General features: G+C 32.8%; 1 pseudogene; it reads left to right on the forward strand.

Annotated features, from left to right (window-relative positions):
• The first annotated feature begins 12,739 nt into the window (after nucleotides 1–12,739).
• Nucleotides 12,740–16,387, forward strand: LOC121391783 (annotated as a pseudogene).
• The last annotated feature ends 346 nt before the right edge of the window (nucleotides 16,388–16,733 follow it).

The raw sequence follows: 16,733 nt of genomic DNA on the forward strand, positions 1-16,733 counted from the left end.
TGTGTGATATACACGTATGTATGACGAATTGCACTCCTCACTTTGGTAATTTTTAGTTAATTATTTTTCATTTACACCTATCTGATTTTTCACTAAGCACTTGGCCCCCCCACTTTTCAGTAGCTGTCTCCACCCCTGTGATTGTATAGATATCAGATAGATCTGTGTCTTGGTGGTTCTACGTTGAGTTCTCCATTGTTATGATGAATCCTTTTAAAATTTTCAGTGCTTGCAAGACATTTTTTCTGCAAGATTTTCGAGATAAAATGAAATTGATATCACCAACAATGTTCATTATGCAAAGTACTGGTCCTATTAATGCATCATCTCTACAATTTCATGTAACAATGATGGCACTTACGGAGGAAAAGGTAAATATGTTCACTTTTTCCAGTATGATCTCAGTCATACCCCCCGACTTATGAATCTGACGATATTAGTAGAGAATTAGAAGGTATATTAGAGAATCTAATTGACAACCACAAAAAATGGCCCTCTACCACGTTGTTTCAATCATTAAAAGACTGTAAAAATGTTATTTTTTAAAAGACATTTTACCTGAACAGAGAAATTAGTAATGAACAAGAATTAAGATACTGCATTATAGACCCAATGATGGATATGATTCGTAATGTTTGGAATTGCAAGGTACAATCCTTTAATATTATATTAATATTAAAATATAACCTTGGTATTTTTAGATACACCTTGAAGTATCAATAAAATATGAAATGGAGGATTTGGATTCATTCCTCTCATCCTCTATCGATATCCAAGTCACTCCCGAAAGGTGTCATAAACAACAAACTCTTCCATCTTGCACACAGATCAAGTCACAAAGGTTTCCAGTAACGGTAAGAAGTCGTTTAGACTATACTATCTACACAATACAGAGTAATAATAATGAGTTGATAGCTTTAATCGTTGAGACCAAAATGTCAAAATTATCACAGTATGTCCACGCACAGGTAAGTGTTGAGTAAGTATTTGTCTCACCTCATATATGTAATTACAGATATTAGGTTATGCTTCCAGAACTGTTGGTTCAATAATAATAGATGGTAAGTCTTCATCGCCCACTATAATCATCTTAAGGTAAAAATATCTGAATTTTTTCTCAGCTTTTTTTGATGGAATCATGTAAGGATACTTGTTCTAATAATTGATCATGCTTTAAAAAATTTATTAAACCCTAGTACTTTACAGAAATGTAGTTTGATTCCTTAATATCTGCAATGCTTTGGAGACGTCAAATAATAATATTAAAGAACCTAGAGAGCTGAAACTTTTGAAAATTAAAGTTGAAGTCAATTACTACAATTTTACGGATTGATTTATTTCTACAATAATATTTGACGTTTTTACAAAGCTATAAACCTTCCCTACTTTAATCACTATTATTATTATATGTTATACAAATCGTACAAAGAAATGCATCCGTAAAAGTACTAAAAATTGATCATTCTCGTTCTTGAACTTGTCAGTAGGTTGTTACATTATCCATAGAATCAAAAATCACAACAACAGTATCTAACAGTGCAAAAGTCGCCATCTTGATAATGAATAATCGATTTTCATTAATTAAAGACAATGAATACACTTAGTGTCAGGTTATTGATAAGTGACTTTCGCGGGGTTAAATAGTTAAATAAAATGTACTAATTATTATTACTATTATTATTATCATTATTATTGTTCGTAGTCTTATGTGCCTTCATCTCAAAGCAGACCATGCTTTAATAACAATAATAACAACAATAAAAAATAGTAATAATATATTTAACTATTTTAACCCCGCGAAAGTCACTTATCAATAACCTGACACTAAGTGTATTCATTGCCTTTAATTAATGAAAATCGATTATTCATTATCAAGATGGCGACTTTTGCACTGTTAGATACTGTTGTTGTGATTTTTGATTCTATGGGTAATGTAACAACCTACTGACAAGTTCAAGAACGAAAATGATCAATATTTAGTATTTTTACGGATGCATTTCTTTGTACGATTTGTATAACATGTAATAATAATAGTGATAAAAGTAAGCAAGGTTTATAGCTTTGTAAAAACGTCAAATATTATTGTAGAAATAAATCCATCCGTATAATTGTAGTAATTGACTTCATCTTTAATTTTCAAAAGTTTCAGCTCTCTAGGTTCTTTAATATTATTATTTGACGTCTCCAAAGCATTGCAGATATTAAGGAATCAAACTACATTTCTGCAAAGTACTAGGGTTTAATAAATTTTTTAAAGCATGATCAATTATTAGAATAAGTATCTTTACATGATTTCATCAAAAAAAGCTGAAAAAAAAATTTCAGATATTTTTACCTTAACAGAATCCCAGCTTTTCTTAGCATTGTCAGTCCAAGTACTATAAACCCGTACATAAATGCTATATTAATGGGTCCATATGGTTTTTTTTGGATGAAACTACTTTTTGTGAAGAAATTCTAGCTTTGTTCTAATCTTGCATCCTTTTGATTTACTCAAAGTATACCTTATGAAGACCAGTGTCCAGTTATAATGGAAGCTATTAACAAAAAAGTTGTTATTGTAGTCGAGGACGTTGAACAATTGAAAATGATAGTGTAGAAGAAAAGATGAGGAACTCAAAGTGGTACTACAGGAATTGATGAAATTGAAGAAGTCATTGGAGAAAAAGAAACTCTGAACCTGATTTTGACCCTGAACATATGTACATAAGTTGTGTTTACATTTAAAAAAAAAAATTAATATATAAAATATTATCACATCAATATTTTTTTGATGCAATTTTGTCATTTTATTCACTCAATTGTTATTTATTACCACGTTGATTTTGATGGCCGGAAATTCTATTTATTCGTTTCCAAAAATTATTATAGAGAAAAAATTATGTCCGCATACTTAGTTGCCATGGTAATAATACAACTTTGGCCTAATAACGAGATGGCGACTATGATGGACCCAATTTCCAATGAGCTGTCTCGCTCAGAAAGCTATAGTAGCGAGCTAGAATGTGACCTAATGATAACTTCTCTAGAAAGAGAGCTCAATCTAGTCAGGGTAAGTTTAGAGACCAGAAACTGTTGCTATTTCTTTCATTTAGTCACAACTAGAAGCTGTAGTGTTAGAGTTATCAGATGAAGCAGAGAGGTGAGGAATGTCTCTTCTCCACTTTATTATTACACAGACTTTGTGACACAGATCACTAACACTACAAGACAAGGGAAGAGGAGACAACTTTAGTTGAACAACTACCAGAAGTGACTCCATTGGCTGACAGGAAAATGGTAAGAGGGAGAGAGAGAGAGAGAGAGAGAAGAAAAATATTTTTATTATTTAGAAGAGAAATCCTCTACCAAAAAAACAAAAGTTACTTCCTTGGGATAAACAACAGGTGTACAATCATTATATCCATGTATCCATTGATTCTTACATGTATCCATTTAGTATTATATTAATTTGGTAACAACACAAGAGAAAGAATGGTTGAAAACAAGACAATATTGTTTACAATTAATGGAAAAACACATAACACAACAATTAATTAAACTACAACAACAGGAGATAAACTAACAAAAAAATTACATCATCGAATTGCAAGAGAAAAGGTTTATAAAGTTCTCTATACCCACTACTCAATGTATTAAAGTTAATAGTAATATATTATACCAACTACTCAATGTATTAAAGTTAATACTAATATATTATACCAACTACTCAATGTATTAAAGTTAATACTAATATATTATACCAACTACTTAATGTATTAAAGTTAATAGTAATATATTATACCAACTACTCAATGTATTAAAGTTAATACTAATATATTATACCAACTACTCAATGTATTAAAGTTAATACTAATATATTATACCAACTACTTAATGTATTAAAGTTAATAGTAATATATTATACCAACTACTCAATGTATTAAAGTTAATACTAATATATTATACCAACTACTTAATGTATTTAATACTAATATATTATACCAACTACTTAATGTATTAAAGTTAATACTAATATATTATACCAACTACTTAATGTATTAAAGTTAATACTAATATATTATACCAACTACTTAATGTATTAAAGTTAATACTAATATATTATACCAACTACTTAATGTATTAAAGTTAATACTAATATATTATACCAACTACTCAATGTATTAAAGTTAATACTAATATATTATACCAACTACTCAATGTATTAAAGTTAATAGTAATATATTATACCAACTACTTAATGTATTAAAGTTAATACTAATATATTATACCCACTACTTAATGTATTAAAGTTAATACTAATATATTATACCAACTACTTAATGTATTAAAGTTAATACTAATATATTATACCAACTACTTAATGTATTAAAGTTAATACTAATATATTATACCACTACTTAATGTATTAAAGTTAATAGTAATATATTATACCAACTACTTAATGTATTAAAGTTAATACTAATATATTATACCCACTACTTAATGTATTAAAGTTAATACTAATATATTATACCAACTACTCAATGTATTAAAGTTAATAGTAATATATTATACCAACTACTCAATGTATTAAAGTTAATACTAATATATTATACCAACTACTCAATGTATTAAAGTAATACTAATATATTATACCAACTACTTAATGTATTAAAGTTAATACTAATATATTATACCAACTACTCAATGTATTAAAGTTAATACTAATATATTATACCAACTACTCAATGTATTAAAGTTAATAGTAATATATTATACCAACTACTTAATGTATTAAAGTTAATACTAATATATTATACCCACTACTTAATGTATTAAAGTTAATACTAATATATTATACCAACTACTTAATGTATTAAAGTTAATAGTAATATATTATACCAACTACTTAATGTATTAAAGTTAATACTAATATATTATACCCACTACTTAATGTATTAAAGTTAATACTAATATATTATACCAACTACTCAATGTATTAAAGTTAATAGTAATATATTATACCAACTAATTAATGTATTAAAGTTAATAGTAATATATTATACCAACTACTCAATGTATTAAAGTTAATACTAATATATTATACCAACTACTCAATGTATTAAAGTTAATACTAATATATTATACCAACTACTTAATGTATTAAAGTTAATACTAATATATATATACCAACTACTCAATGTATTAAAGTTAATAGTAATATGTACATTAATTGTAGACACTGTTACACAACTATTTTATTAATGATTTTATCTATCTAGGCTTCTCGCTTGCCTCAAAGACCTCCTAGATTCCGTTCAGATCCTACCAGTACACACTTTATGCCCTCTGTTTATAAGAGTTCATTTTACAAAGTAAAATAAAAATATTATTCTCAAATTAATTAACATTCCATTTAGACAGCCTCTACTGAATATGCTCTAAAACAATGTACATCAACAGTACATAGTCTACACAGACGACACAAACCTAGGACAATGAGGGGAGGACCCTGTCATAAGACAGATAATGAATTTAATGAACTAGATGAGGAAGAAGCTAGTAATTCATGGGCACTTACAGCTGCTGCCCCTATTAATTACCACACTAATGTCAGTAATAGATTACATTAAAATGACATTTATTACATAATATGTTATTGTTTACAGACTAAACAAACAATTAACAACACAACAAAGAAAACAATTATAACATCAACAGTGAGTCTTTGTACACAAATACATTCATTGTTGTCATGGCAACAATAATATTAATTACAACGTTGCATATAAATCACCTGATAATTAAGTTATACATTAAATATTAAATTTTCCTAAACTTTTAATATGTTTGTTAATACTATCAATGGAGTATTAATAATCTGATACTTATTACGGGTCATCCTCCTCAATTTAAGCCAATAAATGAGATATTAGGAGATGATCCTCATAAAGAAGAAGTAAGTCTTTTGCAATATTATAAGCTCCACCTTCTAACCACACCCACTAGTATTAAAAAGCGAACTCACACACTGCCAAAATGTGCCAGTTGATATCAACTCAGCGTCAGTTACACTACATGTATGAAGTTGCATGTAAAAACAAAGGAGAACTAATTATGTCAAAACTCCACCCACTTTGGAAGTAACGCTATCATCTCTTATACACCAGCCATCTAAATTAACCATTAACAAGACACACACCCATTTCTCCACTGACAAAACCAACCACACCTCCAACATCTCATCAATCACAGTCACTTCCACAATCACCCTCACCAAACACACAGCATACAATGAAATCACCTTCACCAGCTCCACCCTCACCACAGATAGTCCCTCCTTTAACATTAGAAGCAATATTAACAGATACCTCAGTTATAAAGGTAGGGATACAATATTAATTAAGTAGGTGTGGTCATATTATTTTATTATTATAGGAGCCAAAACAATTATCCAGTTTGTGGCATAATTATATTCAAAAGTAAAACTCCAAATATTATATAACTATTATCACTTATTTATAAATTTAATAAAGAATTATTACAAATAAACATATTACTATAATTATTAGGGGTCATCTCCCTTTGTACCAGGACTACTGGCATTATTTACTGATGACGATACTTTTGTTGTCAACAATGTAGCAATGAGTAAAAATGATGGTCTCTTATTAGGATCTGCATGCCAACAGGCTTTCATTACCCTGCAACCATAGCGGGCATCCCCTTGGTATTGGCATACGATAGCCTTCGTTTACCTTTCCTACAACCTGTACAATAAAGAGTTAAAATAAAGACGTATACAAGGGGTTAAAATTGATCACGCCACTATTGATCACATGACACTACATTTCTAAAATGAGTCATTACCTCATAATTATCCATACCAGAATATGGCATTTTTTTGGATTAATATTTCCCACTGTAATATCCCAAATGACCACACATCAGAGCAACAGAGAAAGATCGTTTTGATATAGCCTCGGTGGCATCCATCTTATCGGACAAGGGACATTGGATGTACTTACGTAAATTGAGTCATTTGTGGTAGCTCTCGTAGCAACCCGAAGTCTGCCACTTTACAGATTTCTCCTTCTCCTACAAGAATATTACGAGCAGCCAAGTCCTAGTGATGAGAAGGTAAATAATCACGTTATATTCTAGTCACATGATAGTCACATGACAGTCTATGATGATCATGGTTCATTAGCTATGTCATTGCAGGTCAGACTGCATAGACATGGTTAAGTCACTAATGATTCATATGATGTCATATGACATCATTTAGTGACTTCTGGTACTGAACCACTCTATTGAAAGGACATTTTCTAAATAACATGTTGTCATTGTACATAAAGAGATGTACTAAATATAATGATATCAATCTTGATAAACAATAATATTGACACTTCTAAAGGGGAATAACAATTACATTATTATCTATTACATTATGACAACATTATAGAATTATTACATTTATGATATAGTAAATAGTTACCATATATGTAGAGAACACACCATTAACACAATGCCATTAATACAATCACATGTATATCAACATTACCATATCTGTATGTACATGTACCATTATGTATATGTACATGTACTATATGTTATATGTACATGTACTATATGTATATGTACATGCACCATTATGTATATGTCACATGTACTATATGTATATGTACATGCACCATTATGTATATGTACATGTACTATATGTATATGTACATGCACCATTATGTATATGTACATGTACTATATGTATATGTACATGCACCATTATGTATATGTACATGTACTATATGTATATGTCACATGCACCTTATTATATGTACATGTACTATATGTATATGTACATGCACCATATGTATATGTATATGTACATATAAGGACAATTTTCTAAACATAATAATGAAAATGAAGGAATATCTACTTACTCTATGGACTAGACCTCTCTCTGCAATGTAATGCATTCCCATAGCAACATCAAACCATGTACTTGACTAACGTCTCATTTGTTTTTTTAGGAGATTTCTAAAATCAGATAGGTTTATAATAAAAACATGAGAGGGAGTTATATAGTTTATACTAAATCTGTTCTCTAAACATTTCAGAAATAATTCACAACATAAAACTATTTCATAATATTTACATTATCAAAGTCTATCATATCCAACAATTGTGTACATGTAAAAATACATGTGCATTTACATTATATAACTCACTGATAAATAACTCTTTAAGTCCCCATAAGGTAAGTACTCTAGTACTAACCATGGTGTCACAGATTCCTCAGTAATAATACCATAGAGACGTACAATATTAGGATGTATCATGTTAGCCATAACAGCTATCTCTCGTAACATATCTCTTTTTTTGCTGCTCGTCACAATCTTTTTTAGCTGTCTTTACAGGCTACTTTGATTGCATCCTCGGGACCACACCCCTCAGGAATGTCATCAGCTCGATATACCTCGCCAAATTGTCCTGAATGAAACGGACAGATAGATATAAAAATGGGACACATTAGTACCTGCCTCCAATTCTGTTCATATTGTTAAGTTCTGATCTTGAGATAATGTAAGTGTCATTTATCAAATGAGTTAGATAATAGGGTCGTACCCATTGTTCCTCATAAACTAGGTAAAAGATAAAAGCAATATTTAACCCCTGAAATGAAATAGGTTCTAATTTTTTAAACACAGAGTGATTTTAACCCTTTATACACTCAATTCTTACTAGCTTTCGCCCACGAAGGTCTTTTATCATAATTCAATGGATCATCTTCATCAGTTTGTAGACTAAAAGTGGGCAGAGACAAACCTCAATCATAGTTTATTAAAGGGGGAAAACTTTACAAAGATTCTGATAATTTTCCAGCTGTTTTGGTAACTAGATAACCTAACTGCTCTCCTTCGTGAAATTTTTCCTGACGAAGGAGTTAAACTATTCTCTCGACTTCTCTCTCCACTATTTCTAATGATTCAGTCACTCTCAATTTTTTGAAGCATTGCTAACAACACCCAGTGAGTTGATCTGGTGTAAACTGACGACTCAGCACTTGCCATTACCTGGTCTGAGGAGGTAACTTCAACATGTTTGCTTTTTTGAATCTGTGGGTGAAGCCTCTACAGAATTTTTTATCCTCTAGTATTAGATATTGTTTGGTCTATAGACAGACATCTTATCTTGAGAAGGTCTCTCTACATTACATGTCGGTAATGCCATTGAAAGAAATGAATTATCGGTGTTGTCATCATCATCGTAGAGTTGTTGTTCTAATGTCATCACTTCTGCTAGTGCCATTGTTGTGTTATTACCTTTAATGGAGGGAGGGGGAGAGAGAGGAGAGAGAGAGAGAGAGAGAGAGAGAGAAATTTAACAACTCGAAGACATTTATCTTTTACATCATTTTACAACAAATAGTACTCTAGTTGACATAACGAACACACTGATGTAACAGCTGGAAAATATGAATATCACATTCACACATTAACCACATCTAAGTTACATAAACACAATCTATAGATTCTAAGTAAATGATTACATAATATGTTTTAATAATACACACACTATTGATATAGACTATCATTATAGTTGACACTCTACTTGTGAACATCTTTATTGTCATATGATATACAATTTATTGAAAAATACTTCAGAAAAATAAAAATTGTAAGCTCAAAATTATAAATATTCAAATGTCCATTATTACAAGCCTATGCTTTAAGTCCAAAACTCAATCATCAGTAAAACCTATATTCAAACACCATATATCCAAGTCTATATCATGCTTTCATACATTCAAACCTATACTCTCATACATTCAAACCAATACTCTCATACATTCAAACTTTAATAAACTTACTAATATTGCTATCAAAACTCATTTTGGTAGTGAGTTTAGGTACTTCCCCCCCCTCACTAGGAGGAGATGTGGGAAGAGACCCCGGGACGGGGGAGACGACAGGGAGTTCTTCTTTCCTTGAGGGGTAAATTAAGAGCAGAAGGTTCTAAGTAATCACTAGGTATACCAGACATATCAAAACGAGGGGGGGAGTGAGGTAGGAGAAACTGAGGATCGAAACAGGGAGAACGAACATAAGGGTTTTGTTGTAGTTTGTGGGAGTGGCTGAGACATTGGACTCATGTTTTGTGTTAAGGTTTAGCTGCCTTGTTAGCACTAGGTAGTGGGTGTGGCATACTTTGTGTGAAGTCTGCACGACCATTACTTTGAAATTCTGGTTGTTGGAAGGTAGAGTCAAAATGAGAAGGAGGGGGGGGTGGTTGAAGAGGTGATGGTGATCTTAACAATGGGCTAGTTAATGGTTTTGAACTTCCAGGTAAAATAACTTCCATCCAATGTGTTCGTTCCTCCTATATCAATAGTTATATGGAATATGTCATGTGACAGTCACGTGACTTACTTCACTATGTGGCATTAAGAATCCAAGTGAATTTTTCCCATTAAAATTGACTTCAAAAACAAACTGTCCACCTTTTGGAATAGAGGTGGAACATCAATTGACTTTAACTGCTGTTAAAAAGATCTGTTCCTTGGCTTCTGACATCTATTATATGAATGAGTAGAATAATAAATGGTTGAATAGATAGAAAACAAAAAACAGGTATGGGAGACATGAGGAAAAATGCATGATGGGATATTGGGAATAAATGAGAATGATGTTAAGATAACTCATTTTGTACAATCAATGTTAACCTTTTTGTCACCAAAATAATGAAGATAAGTCGATCCTTTACTTTAAACAAGTATGGTTTCCATTTCTTGCCCCTTTGTACAACTCTAACAAATCCCCCTTCTGCTTGCTTCTAAATTGGCCTGTACCTGTGCTAAAGAGAGAGAGAGAGAGAGAAATAAAAACCTTGTTCTAGAATCAACAATACTAGCTACATAAACAAACTATAGAAACATATTTCTCTTGTTAGGTAGTAACTCACTGCGGACATTATCCGAGTCCTTGATCAGAGATCAAATGTACGTACAAACGTTAACCAGTATATACTGTAACAACAGTGATGATGTCACAGCTTGCTATGCTGACTAAAAAATAATGAATGCCAGACAGGCAGCCACGCCCCACCCACGTGTCTTTTTCTTTCGATGGAGAAGCAGAGAAAGTTAGCTGAAACTCTTCAAACAAGCAAGAAAAAAACAACCAACTACTCAACAACTGAAATCTTATCAATAGCTCCACCCCACAAAGGTTAAAATCAGACTCGCCTGCTGTAAAGAAAAGAAAGCAAAGACAGAAAACCTTCATTGTCATGGATACCTAAACCAAGTTCTGATAGTAAACATCATCAGAGAAGACAGTTACTACTGAGGACATCTAGAGAGGATGACCCTGTTATTAAAGAGAACAATTTTTATGGCAATTTACCTACAACAATTACAAAAAAAGAGGTGTCAAAAATAGTATCACCTTATGGTAAGATGAGTCGCTACGGCAACGCTCGGCAGCAATTTCCCCAGGGAAACTACCTGTTCCAGTAGCTAGGAAGCTTTGGAAAACAGATAACGGGTCCATTTCAGTTAATTATTATGTTGTTATGGCAACTGAAGATTCAGCCATTGGCATGTAATGAAACTCAATGGTAAATACCATTTAATAGGACGGCAAAATATACGAAGTTTGATATGAGGCCACACCCACAATAAATTACAAGAATTCCTAGGATAGCTTTTTTTTGTTAGGAAACATAGTATTTGCCACTTGGTTTAATTACTGAGGAAGAACAATTAAGATTAAGCTACCATTGAGTAAGTCTCATTAGGAACATCAGTACTTACAACAGATGACCTAGCCACAGTAGTAAGCTCCTAGGATAGCTTACCCCCATTAGTAAGCTCTAGTAAGCTAGACTAGTGAAACATCAGTACTTTTACCACAGTGACCTAGGATAGCTACCATTAGTAAACTCTAAGAACATTACTTACAACATGACTAGGATAGCTACATAGTACTCACTAGTTACCAGTACCATGGAGTAAAGTATATGATACTTATTTTCTTATTATAAAATTTCATCTTATGGTGAGATAGATGGAGTGAGGTGTACCTACATTATAAGGGACCATCAGTACCAGAACAGGTATTGGGAAAGGGTTTGCTTATAGGTAGTCAGATTTAAAGACGTAGTGGTGGGGGTTTGCTTTCTATTTAAAGACAACAGTGGTGTTCTATTTTGTAAACACAATGAAAAAAAAATTAGAATATGAAGGAAGGAAGTTGCGTATATTTCGTTGTCATAGCAACAAGGAGAAACAACAAACCAAATTTGGTGGTAGGAAAGCTCTCCTCAAGGTGAAAAAACAGGACCAAGTTTTAAAAAGAGAAGAAAGGACGAAAAGACAGGTCATTGTCCAAACCTTATAATAAGTAATATTAATATTAAATAATGAAGTACCCAAAAAAATCAATTTCAATTTCAATTGTTTTACAAAATTAATTAAAATCATTTGCTGTGACGTTTTGTGAGAAAATTTTGTGTGGGTGGAGCTCATCAAGTAAAGGGTTAAATTTTATTTTTTTCAGTAGCTCAGTTATAATGGCATCCAGAACACGAGATAAACTGTCTCTAAGAGCATTACGACCAGTAATCACCAACGTGTTGCTGTTTATGAGACTAAAACAACAGTAAGTGATTGCATTAAAACCAACACAAAAACTCTCCTCTCTTCTCTAGAAAAACTTACATTGTTGGTTCAACTAATGATGGTAGAAGTTGTCGGATGCTTAAAATTGACCGACTCCAACTTCCATCAGCTGGACTCGTTATTGAAGAAGATGAGAAGGAATATCGCCAAAATGAGGTAGCCCCTTCTACATTCTACACTATGATTACATGATTACTTTCCTCTCAGGTTCAAGAGACATTAGTGATGTTGGAAGGAGCTAACCAAAACTCCAACCACTCGATATCGTAGTGGTTTGCAACAAGTTGCATCAGCTTTGGTATTGTGGGTAAGTGGGTGTGGTCACAAGGTTTAATTTTTTTCTTTTTAATTTTAGGATTTATTCGATTTTTAGAAGGATTTTATATAATTCTAATTACTAAAAGAAAACCGTAAGTTTGTTTAGTTGCCATGGTAACAAGCACTCCTCTTCATTAAGGGTTGCTTCTATTGGTGGTCACATTATTTATAAATAGAAGACACTGTTATGCACTATATCTCCGCCCCCACGGGAAAACCAGTTAATCCAGATGAATCTCGTTATCTCAAAATCTTTCAAAATGTTGACTTATCGTCAAATTTTTACTTCAGGTATATGTATCCATATATATATATATACTATTAATCCATTTCGCATCTTTCTGTCCATTTTTACATGCTATATGTCCATTTAGCTATTCTTATGACACAACTCATTCCTTACAATGTCAAATGAGAACCAATCCGGATCTGCCCCACTTCTTGCCGTAAATTTATCTGGAATGATCACATGCTCCAATCCTTAGAAGGTTTTGTCCACTCTCGTTGGGTACTGTATATATCATATGTGGGTTTTGTCTCACAAATAAGTGAGCTTGTAAAAACCAGTTATGAAAACTAGTTATTTTTCCATTAGATATATCTGTATTTGGTCGGCCTATTTTTCTAACACTTATCGCACGACGATCAAAAAATTTCGCTGGTACAAGGTTTTTAAAACGAGGTGCTAATGACAGGTAATTAATTAAATTCATTAAATATTCCATAGTGGTACCTTCCTCATTATTAAAAATATTCAAATTAAAGTGGTATGTCTATGAAATTAAGTTACCCCTTTGATTAGATCAATAATTAAGTTGATATAATTTTTTATTGCATAATAATAAATTTTATTTTGACTCCACCCACTTAATGACTTGTTTTTATATAGGGTGATGTTGCTAATGAAGTAGAAACAGAAACAGAGTAGTACATGATGCCAGTACTAACCTTTATCCTAATGGACGCTATACCTCGTATCTCCAATCCGAGGTTCTGTACCAGCATTCTGGTCTCAGATCTCTCCAGTATGAGAGACCCAAACCTCAAATTACAAGTTGAGATTATTCTAATTAATGCCTATTTTAACCTTGTCTCTTGGTTAGTTGATCGGGCTTCTCCTTTTGCTGGTCCTGCAGCAATGCATTTTTTTTTTTTTCTGCTTGTTTAAAAAAGATATGGTTCTCCTGTAATATGCCTCAATTTAGTCAAAGTAAGCCACACACTACTCATTAACTAGTAGGTGATAATATCATTTAGGACGTTTGCATTTTTGATTTGGTAACCAATGGCAACCTTTTATTTTTTTTTTTAGCTACGTGAGAAAAAAAGCATGAGGGTCTCCTCTCAGATGAAACTCCTATCCTCTATCAAGTACCTGAATCAGTTTTCTTATCACCTGAGGCATCACATAGTATATATCCATATAGACATGGCTAAAATACATAAAAGGTCAGTAGGGGCAGGGCAGGGGTACCTCCCTCGTCTAATTATGTGATTATTTCCTTATTAGAAAAAAAGATGACCTCATTGCTATTTTGTTTTAGAAGAAGTCGCAGAAAAAATGCATTCAAAAAACTGAGTATTTCATAGCGGACCAGAACTGTATTGCCATTATATTGACCCAATCCTAAGTTAGTGATGGATATTATACAGGACTAAAATGGATGCATGGACCTATAATGGACATATAGGATGTTGGATGATGAATTTATAAGACATGGGAGGAGACTGAACAGTTCTTATATTCACAGATATCTACAATTAGGTGGCTATGGTTACAAAGAGGGTTATATTGGGCTTGATCAAACAGGTTTGGTTCGAGTCAACTGCGTTGATTGTCTTTGATAGGACTAACACTGCTCAGTTTATTATGGGGAAAATGTGCTTTGGGATATCAGCTATATGTTATGGGATATTAGACAAAACCTCACGTCCCCTTTGACTGTGATACCAGAGACTATTAGAAGAAGCTTTACGAAGATCTGGGCGATAGCCAGGCTGTACAATATGGAGGTTCCACCCTTGTTCACAGGTGAAAGCCACACCCATAGGTAATTTATATGACTGAACACACCTACAGGATTCAGACGTATCGTAAAGTGGCCCCTATGAGAAGTCATGGTCGAGATATCTATACCAGCACATTTGAGAATATTATCGGAAATGCCTTCACAGGTAGCCCCAGGTCTAACAAACTAGTTTTAACATAACCACACCCCACTTTAGATGCCGATAAACAAATGCCCCATCATCTTTTTTCTGGGTGTGTTTTTGTCCCTCAAGAGGGTGAACCTAATTTATGGGGACCCCTACCCACGGACTATTATCTCCATCACACAGGTGCTAGAGAGCCCCATTCCCTTCACGTCAATTTGCAAGGTAAGTAAATCCATTATAATTATCGTTATTATATTATTATTATTTAAGCCACACAAATGGTGGGAGATTGTCTCATTGCGGCACTACCTCTACCTCAATTAGAGAGTAAATTTAAAAGGGTAATGATATGAGTATAACCCTTACATTATTTTCTTAATTAGTAGAAGATGAGGAAGGAGTGATGAAGAGGCGTGTCTCCCTGATGTCGGACATTACGTTGAAAAGATACTTTTGATGAAGTTTACAGAACATACGAAACTGACAGACTTTGATAGAACTGTTTTTTTTTGAGTGGATCTATTGCTAGAACAGGAGAGTAAAGTGGTGTGGGTGGTTTCATGTGTCATCATTTTGGACATCCTATGTGTAGGAATTCACCATTTATGGATTGTCCGGAAGCAAGTCCCCTTTGTTGTTAGGGATAAAATGAAAGAAGAAGACAAGGTAGTGTACAATTGATAACTAGATACTAGTTTAGTTAAGTTAGTTATTTTAATTAATGGCTACTAGTTGAATTATGAGAAGATTATAGGTGGGTTCTTGGTGTAAACTGTCACTTCTGATGACATCATCATTAAATGACAGATAATGATGTCATCATATATGATGACATCATCTAAAATCCATCACCTACACCCTAAAACCAAACATTATGACACATAGTGATGTTTTCCCCCCCCCCATCATCCCATAGTACAAATTACATCATCACAGAAGTTACACCAAGAAGAACCCAGATTATAAATAGTTTTTATGAGTGACTAAAGGGTTAATTCCATAAGATCTTATCATATTAATTAATATTTGGTTTTGGGGTTTTTTTTTTTAGTTCTAAACAGAAAGAGTGACCAGTGTTGGAATCCCTCGTACCGATCAAGAAGCGAGGACGACTCCTCCACAGACAGTGATGATGAAGAAGAAAATGAACAGATGTTATCAGGACAACAGGATATTCAACAATCCCCACGTCGTAGATCATCTTTTACCTCATACTGTGGAACAATTAGAACTTCCATCATGTCATAAATATTATGGATTTGAATTAAGGAGCCCTCAGATATAAAGATAAAAAAATTTTATGAAAGGTACTATTCATTTAGTTGTTGTGCATATGATATTGGGGGCTGGTTTATAGTGCACAATAGCCCACACCCCTTACATGTATATGACATGAGCTTTTTCCTTTTAGATATGCTACCATTTATCATCCTATCGTGGTGTGTGGGTGGGGGCCCCCACCTAAATCAAGAACTAACAATACAACAAGCTCAAGAAGAGAATTTGCTATGGAAACCACTCAGTAATTATGGAGAGGACAGTATCTTTAGGGCATAACTCCCACCCACTGTGCCCGGAAGAAAGCAAACGAAAT

Source organism: Gigantopelta aegis, unplaced genomic scaffold (assembly GCF_016097555.1).
Source record: "Gigantopelta aegis isolate Gae_Host unplaced genomic scaffold, Gae_host_genome ctg2950_pilon_pilon, whole genome shotgun sequence".
NCBI lineage: Eukaryota > Metazoa > Mollusca > Gastropoda > Neomphalida > Peltospiridae > Gigantopelta > Gigantopelta aegis.